At 40.0% G+C, this 14,566-nt stretch overlaps 1 non-coding gene across 1 annotated transcript; it reads right to left on the bottom strand.

The window, feature by feature from the left end:
* Positions 1–652: 652 nt before the first annotated feature.
* LOC112753621 (small nucleolar RNA R71) lies at positions 653–760 on the bottom strand. The gene has a single exon (XR_003177998.1). It is a non-coding gene; the product is annotated as a small nucleolar RNA R71 (small nucleolar RNA).
* Positions 761–14,566: the final 13,806 nt, after the last annotated feature.

The raw sequence follows: 14,566 nt of genomic DNA, 5'->3' as shown, positions 1-14,566 counted from the left end.
AAATTCGAACCCTCTCCTCTTTCTGTGCTCGAATTTCTTTTCTTCTTCTACTTACATTAGGAATCTCTATACTGTGACATAGGGGATTCCATATTTTCTTTTCTGTTTTCTTCTTTTTCATATGAGCAGGAACAAGGATAAGAACATTCTTGTTGAGGCTGATCCTGAACCTGAAAGGACTCTGAAGAGGAAGCTAAGGGAAGCTAAAGCACAACTCTCTGGAGAAAATCTGACAGAAATTTTTGAAAAAGAAGAAGACATGGCCAAAAATAATAACAATGCAAGGAAGATGCTTGGTGACTTCACTGCACCAAATTCTAATTTACATGGAAGAAGCATCTCAATCCCTGCCATTGGAGCCAACAACTTTGAGCTGAAACCTCAATTAGTTTCTCTGATGCAACAGAACTGCAAGTTTTATGGACTTCCATCAGAAGATCCTTTTCAGTTCTTAACTGAATTCTTGCAAATCTGTGATACTGTTAAGACCAATGGGGTTGATCCCGAGGTCTACAGGCTCATGCTTTTCCCGTTTGCTGTAAGAGACAGAGCTAGAATATGGTTGGACTCTCAACCTAAGGATAGCCTGAACTCTTGGGATAAGCTGGTCACGGCTTTCTTAGCCAAGTTCTTTCCTCCTCAAAAGCTTAGCAAGCTTAGAGTGGATGTTCAAACCTTCAGACAGAAAGAAGGTGAATCCCTCTATGAAGCTTGGGAGAGATACAAGGAACTGACCAAAAAGTGTCCTTCTGACATGCTTTCAGAATGGACCATCCTGGATATATTCTATGATGGTCTGTTTGAATTATCTAAAATGTCATTGGACCATTTTGCAGGTGGATCCATTCACCTAAAGAAAATGCCTGCAGAAGCTCAAGAACTCATTGACATCGTTGCTAATAACCAGTTCATGTACACTTTTGAGAGGAATTCTATAAGTAATGGGACGCCTCAAAGGAAGGGAGTTCTTGAAATTGATACTCTGAATGCCATATTGGCTAAGAACAAAATATTGACTCAACAAGTCAATATGATCTCTCAGAGTATGAATGGATTGAAGGAATCATCCAACAGTACTAAAGAGGCATCTTCTGAAGAAGAAGCTTATGATTCTGAGAACCCTACAATAGCAGAGGTGAATTACATGGGTGAACCCTATGGAAACACCTATAATCCCTCATGGAGAAATCATCCAAATTTCTCATGGAAGGATCAACAAAATCCTCAAAAAGACATTAATAATGGTGGAAGAAACAGGTTTAGCAATAGCAAACCTTTTCCATCATCCACTCAGCAACAGACAGAGAATTCTGAGCATAACCCATCTAGCTTAGCAAATATAGTCTCTGATCTATCTAAGTCTACTGTGAGTTTCATGAATGAAACAAGGTCCTCCATTAGGAATTTGGAGGCACAAGTGGGCCAGCTGAGTAAAAGAGTCACTGAAACACCTCCTAGTACTCTCCCAAGCAATACAGAAGAAAATCCAAAGAGAGAGTGCAAGGCCATTGATTTGACCATCATGGCCGAACCTACAAGGGAGGAGGAGGACGTGAATCCTAGTGAGGAAGACCTCCTGGGACGTTCAGTGACCAATAAGGAGTTTCCCTTTGAGGAACCCAAGGAATCTAAGGCTCATCTAGAGACCATAGAGATTCCATTGAACCTCCTTCTGCCCTTCATAAGCTCTGATGAGTATTCTTCTTCTGAAGAGAATGAAGACATTACTGAAGAGCTAGTTGCTAAGTACCTTGGTGCAATCATGAAGCTGAATGCCAAATTATTTGGTAATGAGACTTGGGAAGATGAACCTCCCTTGCTCACCAATGAACTGAATGCATTGGATAGGAAGAAATCACCTCAAAAGAAACAGGATCCTGGCAAATTCTTAATACCCTGTACCATAGGCACCATGACCTTTGAGAAGGCTCTGTGTGACCTGGGGTCAGGAATAAACTTAATGCCACTCTCTGTAATGGAGAAACTTGGGATCTTTGAGGTGCAAGCTGCCAGAATCTCATTAGAGATGGCAGAAAACTCAAGAAAATAGGCTTATGGACAAGTAGAGGACGTGTTAGTAAAGGTTAAAGGACTTTACATCCCTGCTGATTTCATAATCCTAGACATTGGGAAGGATGAGGATGAATCCATCATCCTTGGAAGACCCTTCCTAGCCACAGCAAGAGCTGTGATTAATGTGGACAGAGGAGAGTTGGTCCACCAACTGAATGAGGACAACCTTGTGTTTGAAACTCAAGGATCTCCTTCTGTAACCATTGAGAGAAAGCATGAAAAGCTTCTCTCACTATAGAGTCAACCAAAGCCCCCACAGTCAAACTCTAAGTTTGGTGTTGGGAGGCCACAACCAAACTCTAAGTTTGGTGTTGAACCCCTACATTCAAACTCTAAGTTTGGTGTTGGGAGGTTCCAACCTTACTCTGATTATCTGTGAGGCTCCATGAGAGCTCACTGTCAAGCTATTGACATTAAAGAAGCGCTTGTTGGGAGGCAACCCAATGTTATTTAATCATATCTATTTTATTTTCTTTTTGTTATTTCATGTTTTATTAGGATGAAGATCATGTGAAGTCACATAAACTACTGAAAAATCAAAAATAGAATGAAAAATAGCATTGAAAACAGCACACCCTGCAGGAGAGCAGTTTGGCGTTTAAACGCCAGAAACAAGCATCGGTCTGGCGTTTAACGCCAGAAACAAGCACCAAGCTGGCGTTTAACGCCAGAAACAAGCATCTTCCTGGCGTTAAATGCCAGAAACAGGCTACATTTGGGTGTTTAACGCCAGAAACAAGCAGCAGTCTGGCGTTAAAGGCCAGGATTGCACAGCAAGGGCATTTTACACGCCTAATTAGAGCAGGGATGTTAAGTCCTTGACCCCACTTGATCTGTGGACCCCACAAGATCCCCTCAGGATTTGTGGACCCCACAGGATCCTTACCTTTTCTTCTCTCCTCTTCACGCCTTTTCATAACTCTCTTCCCCAAATACCCTTCACCAATCACCTTAATCACTCTTTCCCATCACCCCCTCACCACTCACATCCATCTTCTCTTCCCCATAAACCCCACCTACCTTCAAAATTCAAACTATTTTCCCTCCCAAACCCAACCCTAATGGCCGAACCCTAACCCTTCCCACACTCCTATATAAACCCCTCATTCCTTCTTCATTTTCACACAACACAACCCTCTCTTCTTCCCCTTGGCCGAATACACCCCTCTCTCCCTCTCCTCCATTTCTCTTCTTCTTTTCCTTCTTTCTTTCTTCTTTTGCTCGGGGACGAGCAAACATTTTAAGTTTGATGTGGTAAAAGCATAGCTTTTTGTTTTTCCATAACCATTAATGGCACCTAAGGCCAGAGAAACCTCAAGAAAGAGGAAAGGGAAGACAATTGCTTCCACCTCTGAGTCATAGGAGATGGAGAGATTCATCTCAAAGGTCCATCAAGACAACCTCTATGAAGTTGTGACCAAGAAGAAAGTGATATCTGAGGTTCCTTTCAAGCTCAAAAATAATGAGTATCCGGAGATCCGACTTGAGATCCAAAGAAGAGGTTGGGAAGTTCTCACCAACCCCATTCAACAAGTCCGGATCTTAATGGTTCAAGAGTTCTATGCAAACGCATGGATCACTAGGAACCATGATCAAAGTGTGAACCCGAATCCAAAGCATTGGCTCACCATGGTTCGGGGGAACTACTTAGATTTCAGTTCGGAAAATGTAAGGCTGGCGTTCAACTTGCCAATGATGGAAGAAATTTCACGCCCCTACACTAGAAGGGTCAACTTTGATCAAAGGTTGGACCAAGTCCTCATGGACATATGTGTAGAAGGAGCTCAATGAAAAATTGACTCAAGAGGCAATCCGGTTCAATTAAGAAGACTGGACCTTAAGTCTATAGCTAGAGGATGGTTGGAGTTTATTAAATGCTCAATCATTTCTACTAGCAACCGGTCTGAAGTTACTATAGATCGGGCCATCATGATCCATAGTATCATGATTGGGGAGGAAGTAGAGGTTCATGAGATTATACCTTAAGAACTCGACAAGGTAGCTGACAAGTCCTCTACTTTGGCAAGGTTAGCCTTTTCTCACCTTATTTGCCACCTCTGCAATTCGGTTGGAGTTGACATAGAGGGAGACATCCTCATTGAAGAGGACAAGCTGATGAGCGGATAATTTATATGCTTTTTGACATTGTTTTTAGTATGTTTTTAGTAGGATCTAGTTACTTTTAGGGATGTTTTCATTAGTTTTTATGTTAAATTCACATTTCTGGACTTTACAATGAGTTTGTGTGTTTTTCTGTGATTTCAGGTATTTTCTGGCTGAAATTGAGGGACTTGAGCAGAAATCAGATTCAGAGGTTGAAGAAGGACTGCTAATGCTGTTGGATTCTGACCTCCCTGCACTCAAAGTGGATTTTCTGGAGCTACAGAACTCGAAATAGCGCGCTTCCAATTGCGTTGGAAATTAGACATCCAGGGCTTTCCAGAAATATATAATAGTCTATACTTTGGCCAATAATAGATGATGTAAACTGGCGTTCAACGCCAGCTTTCTACCCAAACCTGGCGTCCAGCGCCAGAAAAGGAGCCAAAACCAGAGTTGAACGCCCAAACTGGCACAAAAGCTGGCGTTCAACTCCAAGAAGGACCTCTACATGTACAACACTCAAGCTCAGCCCAAACACACATCAAGTAGGCCCCGAAAGTGGATTTATGCATCAATTACTTACTCATGTAAACCCTAGTGACTAGTTTATTATAAATAGGACCCTTTACTATTGTATTAGGTATCTTTGATCATCTTTGGATGCCTGGTTCTTAGATCAGAGGGGCTGGCCATTCGGCCATGCCTGGACCTTTCACTTATGTATTTTTAACGGTAGAGTTTCTACACTCCATAGATTAAGGTGTGGAGCTCTGTTGTTCCTCAAAGATTAATGCAAAGTACTACTGTTTTCTATTCAATTCATCTTATTTCGCTTCTAAGATATCCATTCGCACCCAAGAACGTGATAAAGGTGATGATTATGTGTGACGCTCATCACCTTTCTCCCCTATGAACACGTGCCTGACAAACACTTCCGTTCTACATGAAATAAGCTAGAATGAATATCTCTTAGATCTCCTAACCAGAATCTTCGTGGCGTAAGCTAGAATGATGGTGGCATTCAAGAGAATCCGGAAAGTCTAAACCTTGTCTATGGTATTCCGAGTAGGATTCAATGATTGACTGTGACGAGCTTCAAACTCGTGAGTGCTGGGCGTTAGTGACAGACGCAAAAGGAGGGTGAATCCTATTCCAGCATGATCGAGAACCGACAGATGATTAGCCGTGCTGTGACAGAGCATGTGAGCATATTTTTCACTGAGAGGAGGGGATGTAGCCACTGACAACGGTGATGCCCTTGCATAAAGCCAGCCATGGAAAGGAGTAAGACTGATTGGATGAAGATAGCAGGAAAGCAGAGGTTCAGAGGAACGAAAAACATCTCCATTCGCTTATCTGAAATTCCTACCAATGATTTACATAAGTACCTCTATCTCTATTCTATTATTTATTATTCGAAAACACCATTATCAATTTATATCTGCCTAACTGAGATTTGCAAGGTGACCATAGCTTGCTTCATACCAACAATCTCCGTGGGATTCGACCCTTACTCACGTAAGGTATTACTTGGACGACCCAGTGCACTTGCTGGTTAGTTGTATCGAAGTTGTGAACCATGGCATTGGCTCCATGTTCTTGGCGCCATTGCCAGGGAAAGAAAGAGCCATGAATTTTACATAATCAAAGTGTAATCACGATTGCGCGTACCAAGTTGCTCACGTTGCCAGGGATTGTTTGAGCCTGGACATCACAATTTCGTGCACCAAGTTTTTGGCACCGTTGCTGGGGATTGTTCGAGTTTGGACAACTGATGGTTCATCTTGTTGCTCAGATTAGGTAATTTTCTTTCTATTTTCTTTTCAAAAATTTTTCAAAAATTTCTCATCTGTTTTCGAAAAAAAAATGTTTTCAAAAATATATTTTTCTTCAAAATTTTTAAGAATGAATTCTAGTGTTTCATGAAGCATGTTGAAGACTGACTGGCTGTAAAGCCATGTCTCAATTCTTTTGGACTCAAGAGAAGAGCTTCTTTATCTTTCTTAGCAAATTGGCTACTGAATGTAAAGTTCTGCTAAAGCTTGACTGGCTATTAAGCCATGTCTAACCCTCAGATTGGAGCTTTAGACTAACATGGCAAGATTCCTGGAATTCATATTAAAAATTTTGGAATCCTTTTTTTTCTTTTTCAAAATGATTTTCGAAAAAATTAAAAGAAAATACAAAAAAATCATAAAATCATAAAAATAAAAAATATTTTGTGTTTCTTGTTTGAGTCTTGAGTCATGTTATAAGTTTGGTGTCAATTGCATGTGCATCTTGCATTTTTCGAAAGTTCTCATGCATTCATAGTGTTCTTCATGATCTTCAAGTTGTTCTTGGTAAGTCTTCTTGTTTGATCTTTGCATTTGCATGTTTTGTGTCTTTTCTTGTTTTACATGTGCATTTTTCGTTTCTTAGAGTCTAAGCATTAAAGAATTCTAAGTTTGGTGTCTTGCATGTTTTCTTTGCATTAAAAATTTTTCAAAATTGTGTCTATGATGTTCATCTTGACATTCATAGTGTTCTTGGTGTTCATCTTGACATTCATAGCATTCTTGCATGCATCACATGTTTTGATCTAAAAATTTCATGCATTGCATCTTTTTAGTGTTTTTCTCTCTCATCATAAAAAATTCAAAAAAAAATCAAAAAAAAAATATCTTTCCCTTTTTCTCTCTTCAAATTCGAAAATTTGGATTGACTTTTTCAAAAATTTTTAAAATCAAGTTGTTTCTTATGAGTCAAATCGAATTTTCAATTTAAAAATCTTATCTTTTTCAAAATCTTTTTCAAAAATCAAATCTATTTCAAATTTCTTAGTTATTTTTGAAAATTCTAAAAATATTTTTCAAAAATCTTTTTCTTATTTTTGTATTAAATTTTCGAAAATAACATAAACAATTAATGTTTTGATTCAAAAAATTTCAAGTTTGTTACTTACTTGTTAAGAAAGATTCAAACTTTAAGTTCTAGAATCATATATTGTGATTTCTTGTGAATCAAGTCATTAATTGTGATTTTAAAAATTCAAATCTTTTTCAAAAACTAATTTTTATCATATCTTTTCAAAAATATCTTCTTATCTTATCTTTTTCAAAAATTTTTCAAAATATCTTTTCTAACTTCCTAACTCCTTATCTTTTCAAAATTTGTTTCAACTAACTAACTAACTTTTTGTTTGTTTCTTAACTTTTTCAAAACTACCTAACTAACTCTCTCTCTCATTTTCGAAAATATCTTCCCCCTTTTTCAAAATTTCTTTTTGATTTATTAATTATTTTGATTTTTAATTTTTAAATCTTAATTTTCGAAAATTACTAACATTTTTCAAAAACTATTTTCAAAAATCACTAACTCTTTTTCAAAAATATTTTTCGAAAATTATCCCTTCCCCATCTTATTCTATTTATTCATTCATATACTAACATCTCATCTCACATCTCTGCCATCCTCACAGTTGTGTATCTTCCATTATATTACATTCTTTATCTCCCCCTCTTTTCTCCCACTCACAAAGGGACCCCTATACTGTGGTATAAAGGATCTCTATTATTATTATTATTATTTTTCTGTGCCCTCTTCTTTGTCATATGAGCAGGAGCAAGGATAAGAACATTCTTGTGAAAGCAGATCCAGAACCTGAAAGGACTCTGAAGAGAAAATTAAGAGAAGCTAAAATACAACAATCCAGAGATAACCTTTCAGAAATTTTCGAACAGGAAGAGGAGATGGCAGCCGAAAATAATAATAATGTAAGGAAGATGCTTGGTGACTTTACTGCACCTAATTCCAATTTACATGGAAGAAGCATCTCCATTCCTGCCATTGGAGCAAACAACTTTGAGTTGAAACCTCAATTAGTTTCTCTGATGCAGCAGAACTGCAAGTTTCATGGACTTCCATCTGAAGATCCTTTTCAGTTCTTAACTGAATTCTTGCAGATATGTGATACTGTTAAGACTAATGGAGTAGATCCTGAAGTCTACAGGCTCATGCTTTTCCCTTTTGCTGTAAGAGACAAAGCTAGATTATGGTTGGATTCTCAACCCAAAGACAGCCTGAACTCTTGGGATAAGCTGGTCACGGCTTTCTTAGCCAAGTTCTTTCCTCCTCAAAAGCTGAGCAAGCTTAGAGTGGATGTTCAAACTTTCAAACAGAAAGAAGGTGAATCCCTCTATGAAGCTTGGGAAGATACAAACAGTTGACCAAAAAGTTTCCTTCTGACATGCTTTCAGAATGGACCATCCTGAATATATTCTATGATGGTCTATCTGAGCTATCAAAGATGTCACTGGACACTTCTGCAGGTGGATCCATTCACCTAAAGAAAACGCCTACAGAAGCTCAAGAACTCATTGACATGGTTGCTAATAACCAGTTTTGTACACTTCTGAAAGGAATCCTGTGAGTAATGGGACGCCTATGAAGAAGGGAGTTCTTGAAGTTGATACTCTGAATGCCATATTGGCTCAGAATAAAATATTGACTCAGAAAGTCAATATGATCTCTCAGAGTCTGCATGGAATGCAAGCTGCATCCAACAGTACTCAAGAGGCATCTTCTGAAGAAGAAGCTTGTGATCATGAGAACCCTGCAATAGCAGAGGTAAATTACTTAGGTGAATCTTATGGAAGCACCTATAACTCAACATGGAGAAATCATCCAAATTTCTCATGGAAGGATCAAAAGCCTCAACAAGGCTTTAATAATGGTGGAAGAAATAGGTTTAGCAATAGCAAGCCTTTTCCATCATCAACTCAGCAACAGACAGAGAACTCTTAACAAAATACTTCTAATTTGGCAAACTTAGTCTCTGATCTGTCTAAAGCCACTGTAAGTTTCATGAATGAAACAAGATCTTCCATTAGAAATTTGGATGCACAAGTGCGCCAGCTGAGTAAAAGGATCACTGAAATCCCTCCTAGTACTCTCCCAAGCAATACAGAAGAGAATGCAAAAGGAGAGTGCAAGGCCATTGACATAAGCACCATGGCCGAACCTACAAGGGGAGTGGAGGACGTGAATCCCAAGGAGGAAGACCTCCTGGGACGTCCAGTCATCAATAAGGAGCTTCCCTCTGAGGAACCAAAGGACTCTGAGGCTCATCTAGAGACCATACAGATTCCATTGAACCTCTTTATGCCCTTCATGAGCTCTAATGAGTATTCCTCTTCTGAAGAGAATGAGGATGTTACTGAAGAGCAAACTGCCAAGTTTCTTGGTGCAATCATGAAGCTGAATGCCAAATTATTTGGCATTGATACTTGGAAAGTTGAACCTCCCTTGTTCATCAATGAACTAAGTGATCTGGATCAATTGACATTGCCTCAGAAGAGACAGGATCCTGGAAAGTTCATAATACCCTGTACCATAGGCACCATGATCTTTAAGGTTCTGTGTGACCTTGGTTCAGGAATAAACCTCATGCCCCTCTCTGTAATAGAGAAACTGGGAATCTATGGGGTGCAAGCTGCTAAAATCTCATTAGAGATGGCAGACAATTCAAGAAAATAGGCTTATGGACAAGTAGAGGACGTGTTAGTAAAGGTTGAAAGCCTTTACATCCCTGCTGATTTCATAGTCCTGGATACTGGAAAGGAAGAGGATGAATCCATCATCCTAGGAAGACCTTTCCTGGTCACAGCAAGAGCTGTGATTGATGTTGACAGAGGTGAAATAGTCCTTCAATGGAATGAGAACTCCCTTGTGTTTAAAACTCAAGGATCTCCCTCTACAACCATGAAGAGGAAGCAGAAAAAGCTTCTCTCAAAGCAGAGTCAACCAGAGCCCCCACAGTCAAACTCTAAGTTTGGTGTTGGGAGGCCACAACCAAACTCTAAGTTTGGTGTTGAACTCCCATATCCAAACTCTAAGTTTGGTGTTGGAGATTCTCAATAAAGCTCTGCACATCTTTGAGGCTCCATGAGAGCCCACTGTCAAGTTATTGACATTAAAGAAGCACTTGTTGGGAGGCAACCCAATTTTTATTTATCTAACTATATTTTTCTTAGTTACATGTCTTTGTAGGTTCATGATCATGTGGAGTCACAAAATAAATATAAAAGTTGAAAACGGAATCAAAAACAGCAGAAGAAAAATCACACCCTGGAGGAGCATCTGTCTGGTGTTCAGCGCCAGAACAGAGCATGGTTCTGGCGCTGAACGCCCAAAATGGGCAGCTTCTGAGCGCTGAACGCCAGAACAGGCATGGTTCTGGCGTTCAACGCCAGAAGTGGCACACAAATGGGCGTTGAACGCCCAAAATGGCCACCAACCTGGCGCTGAACGCCCAGAGTTGTGTGCAAAGGCATTTTTACATGCCTAATGGGTGCAGGGATGTAAATCCTTGAACACCTCAAGATATGTGGACCCCACAGGATCCACTCAGGATCTGTGGATCCTACAGGATCCCCACCTACCTCCACTCACTTCTTCTCACCACTCTCTTTCACACAACCCCATAAACACTCTTCCCCAAAAACCCTTCACCAATCACCTCAATCTCTCTTCCCCATCACCTCTTCACCACTCACATCCATCCACTCTTCCCCAAAAACCTACCTCATAAACTCCACCTACCTTCAAAATTCAAAACCAATTTCCCACCCAAACCCACCCATATGGCAGAAACCATACCCCCGTCCCTCCCCTATATAAAGCCCTCCATTCTTCACCAAATTCACACAACAACACCCCTCTACACCCTTCTTGGCCGAAACACTTCCCTCTCTCCCTCTCCTCTATTTCTTCTTCTCCTTCATCTATTCTTTCTTTTATTGCTCGAGGGCGAGCAAAATTCTAAGTTTGGTGTGGTAAAAGCATAAGCTTTTTGTTTTTCCATTACCATTGATGGCACCTAAGACCGGAGAATCCTCTAGAAAGGGGAAAGGGAAGACAAAAGCTTCCACATCCGAATCATGGGAGATGGAAAAGTTCATCTCCAAAGCCCATCAAGACCACTTCTATGATGTTGTGGCCAAGAAGAAGGTGATCCCTGAGGTCCCTTTCAAACTCAAAAGAAATGAGTATCCGGAGATCAGACATGAAATTCAAAGAAGAGGTTGGGAAGTTCTAACAAATCCCATCTAACAAGTCGGCATCCTAAGGGTTCAAGAGTTCTATGCCAATGCATGGATCACCAAGAACCATGATCAAAGTAAGAACCCGGATCCAAAGAATTATGTTACAATGGTTCGGGGGAAATACTTAGATTTTAGTCCGGAGAATGTGAGGTTGGCGTTTAACTTGCCCATGATGCAAGGAGATGCACGCCCCTACACAAGGAGAGTCAACTTTGATCAAAGGTTGGACCAAGTCCTTATGGACATATGTGTAAAAGGAGCTCAATGGAAGATTGACTCCAAAGGCAAACCAGTTCAACTAAGAAGATTGGACCTTAAGCCTGTAGCTAGAGGATGGTTGGAGTTCATTCAATGCTCAATCATTCCCACTAGCAACCGGTCTGAAGTTACTATAGACCGGGCCATCATGATCCATAGCATCATGATTGGAGAAGAGGTGGAAGTTCATGAGATTATACCTCAAGAACTTTACAAGGTGGCTGACAAGTCTTCCACTATGGCAAGGTTAGCCTTTCCTCACCTCATTTGCCACCTATGCAATTCAGCTGGGATTGACATAGAGGGAGATATCCTCATTAAAGAGGACAAGCCCATCACTAAGAAAAAGATAGAGCAAGCAAGAGAGCCCATTCATGGAGCTCAAGAGGCGTATGAAGCTCATCACTATAAGATCCCGGAAATGCCTCAAATGCACTTTCCTCCACAAAACTATTGGGAGCAAATCAACACCTCCCTAGGAGAATTGAGTTCCAATATGGGACAACTAAGGGTGGAACATCAAGAGCACTCCATCATGCTCCATGAAATAAGAGAAGATCAAAAAGCAATGAGGGAGGAGCAACAAAGACAAGGAAGAGATATAGAAGAGCTCAAGGACATCATTGGTTCCTCAAGAAGGAAACGCCACCATCACTAAGGTGGATTCATTCCTTGTTCTTATTTCTTCTATTTTTCGTTTTCTATGTTATGTGCTTATCTATGTTTGTGTCTTCATTACATGATCATTAGTAGTTAGTAACTATGTCTTAAAGTTATGAATGTCCTATGAATCCATCACCTCTCTTAAATAAAAAATAGTTTTAATTCAACAGAACAAGAAGTACATGAGTTTCGAATTTATCCTTGAACTTAGTTTAATTATATTGATGTGGTGACAATGCTTCTTGTTTTCTGAATGAATGCTTGAACATTGCATATGTCTTTTGAAGTTGTTGTTTAAGAATGTTAAATATGCTGGCTCTTGAAAGAATGATGACTAGGAGACATGTTATTTGATAATCTGAAAAATCATAAAAATGATTCTTGAAGCAAGAAAAAGCAGCAAAGAACAAAGCTTGCAGAAAAAAATAATAGGCGAAAAAAAATAGAAAGAAAAAGCAAAAGCAAGCAGAAAAAGCCAAAAGCTCTTAAAACCAAGAGGCAAGAGCAAAAAGCCAATAACCCTTAAAACCAAAAGGCAAGGGCAAATAAAAAGGATCCCAAGGCTTTGAGCATCAGTGGATAGGAGGGCCTAAAGGAATAAAATCCTGGTCTAAGCGGCTAAACCAAGCTGTCCCTAACCATGTGCTTGTGGCGTGTAGGTGTCAAGTGAAAACTTGAGACTGAGCGGTTAAAGTCAAGGTCCAAAGCAAAAAAAGAGTGTGCTTAAGAACCCTGGACACCTCTAATTGGGGACTTTAGCAAAGCTGAGTCACAATCTGAAAAGGTTCACCCAATTATGTGTCTGTGGCATTTATGTATCCGGTGGTAATACTGGAAAACAAAGTGCTTAGGGCCACGGCCAAGACTCATAAAGAAGCTGTGTTCAAGAATCATCATACAGAACTAGGAGAGTCAATAACACTATTCGAAATCTGAAGTTCCTATAGGTGCCAATCATTCTGAACTTCAATGGATAAAGTGAGATGCCAAAACTATTCAAGAGGCAAAAAGCTATAAGTCCCGCTCATATGATTGAAGCTCTGTTTCATTGATGGTTTGGAATTTATAGTATATTCTCTTCTTTTTATCCTATTTGATTTTTTAGTTGCTTGGGGACAAGCAACAATTTAAGTTTGGTGTTGTGATGAGCGGATAATTTATACGCTTTTTGACATTGTTTTTAGTATGTTTTTAGTAGGATCTAGTTACTTTTAGGGATGTTTTCATTAGTTTTTATGTTAAATTCACATTTCTGGACTTTACTATGAGTTTGTGTGTTTTTCTGTGATTTCAGGTATTTTCTGGCTGAAATTGAGGGACTTGAGCAGAAATCAGATTCAGAGGTTGAAGAAGGACTGCTGATGCTGTTGGATTCTGACCTCCCTGCACTCAAAGTGGATTTTCTGGAGCTACAGAAATCGAAATGGTGCGCTTCGAATTGCGTTGAAAAGTAGACATCTAGGGCTTTCCAGCAATATATAATAGTCCATACTTTGGCCAAGAATAGATGACGTAAACTGCCGTTCAACGCCAGCTTTCTACCCAAACCTGGCGTCCAGCGCCAGAAAAGGAGCCAAAACCAGAGTTGAACGCCCAAACTGGCACAAAAGCTGGCGTTCAACTCCAAGAAGGACCTCTACACGTGCAACACTCAAGCTCAGCCCAAACACACACCAAGTGGGCCCCGGAAGTGGATTTATGCATCAATTACTTACTCATGTAAACCCTAGTGACTAGTTTATTATAAATAGGACCCTTTACTATTGTATTAGGTATCTTTGATCATCTTTGGATGCCTGGTTCTTAGATCAGAGGGGCTGGCCATTCGGCCATGCCTGGACCTTTCACTTATGTATTTTTAACGGTAGAGTTTCTACACTCCATAGATTAAGGTGTGGAGCTCTGCTGTTCCTCAAAGATTAATGCAAAGTACTACTGTTTTCTATTCAATTCATCTTATTTCGCTTCTAAAATATCCATTCGCACCCAAGAACGTGATGAAGGTGATGATTATGTGTGACGTTCATCACCTTTCTCCCCTATGAACACGTGCCTGACAAACACTTCCGTTCTACATGAAATAAGCTAGAATGAATATCTCTTAGATCTCCTAACCAGAATCTTCATGGCGTAAGCTAGAATGATGGCGGCATTCAAGAGAATCCGGAAAGTCTAAACCTTGTCTGTGGTATTCCGAGTAGGATTCAATGATTGGATGACTGTGACGAGCTTCAAACTCGCGAGTGCTGGGCGTTAGTGACAGACGCAAAAGGAGGGTGGATCCTATTCCAGCATGATCGAGAACCGACAGATGATTAGCCATGCTGTGACAGAGCATGTGAGCATATTTTTCACTGAGAGGAGGGGATGTAGCCACTGACGAC

This window comes from Arachis hypogaea, chromosome 15, assembly GCF_003086295.3.
Source record: "Arachis hypogaea cultivar Tifrunner chromosome 15, arahy.Tifrunner.gnm2.J5K5, whole genome shotgun sequence".
Lineage (NCBI taxonomy): Eukaryota > Viridiplantae > Streptophyta > Magnoliopsida > Fabales > Fabaceae > Arachis > Arachis hypogaea.
This window is presented reverse-complemented; position numbering and strand designations above follow the sequence as displayed.